This window comes from Colletotrichum karsti, assembly GCF_011947395.1.
Source record: "Colletotrichum karsti strain CkLH20 chromosome Unknown Scaffold60, whole genome shotgun sequence".
Lineage (NCBI taxonomy): Eukaryota > Fungi > Ascomycota > Sordariomycetes > Glomerellales > Glomerellaceae > Colletotrichum > Colletotrichum karsti.
This window is the reverse complement of record NW_024065960.1, coordinates 96,686-97,466: the sequence shown is the minus strand read 5'-3', so window position 1 is coordinate 97,466 and position 781 is coordinate 96,686.

Below are 781 nucleotides of genomic sequence, written 5' to 3'. Positions count from 1 at the left end.
CCTTGGTATCCCTATACCACCACCCGAATTTTATCACCCCGGTTTTTGGGGGAACCCAGTGGGCAATGTGAGGAACCCCCCCCCCCCCCCCCCCTCTCTTCTCACTTCGTCTTCTGTCCATGCCCTGCCGCCACCCCGGCGCCTTACCGCGCGACTTACACCCTCGTCAGCTCCCAGAGTCTGTGATGATGGATCAAAAGAATACATCTTCCACCTCTCACCCCCCCCTCCTGTCCTGTCACTCATCCTCTCGCTCCTGTCATTGTTTTTGCCCTTTCTCAAGCCTCTTTCGTCTGTGCTCTTCCCAAGCCCTTGCCTAGACAGATCGATCATCTCGCCCTCAAGCCTTGGGAAGACTTTAACAAACCTTGCCTGTCTCACCTCTTCACGGCTCTGCCTCACCCTTCCTTATCCTGCTTGTCCTCCCACATTCAATTCAATCTAAAAGCGAACAGGCTCCCCTCGATCTGCTCGCTCCGAATTCCGCGCCCCTATCACACTCACGCTCTCTCTTCGTGTTCTATTTCATTATCTGGCACCCGACTTTCCAACTTCCAGTCATTCTTTCACTCCACTGCACAGCCCGGGTACAAAACGGACTCTGGAAAGTGTCTGCGTCTCTCGTTATCTTAATATCACCGCGTATACGCTTATGCTGCTTGCTGTGCGCACTCCACGCTCGCTTACGAAACACTCGTTTACATATTCCGCCATTTGACGACCAGGAGCTCTCTTGAAGCGTCTCAATCTCATCCTGGACCAGCATCACACATCGGCAGCC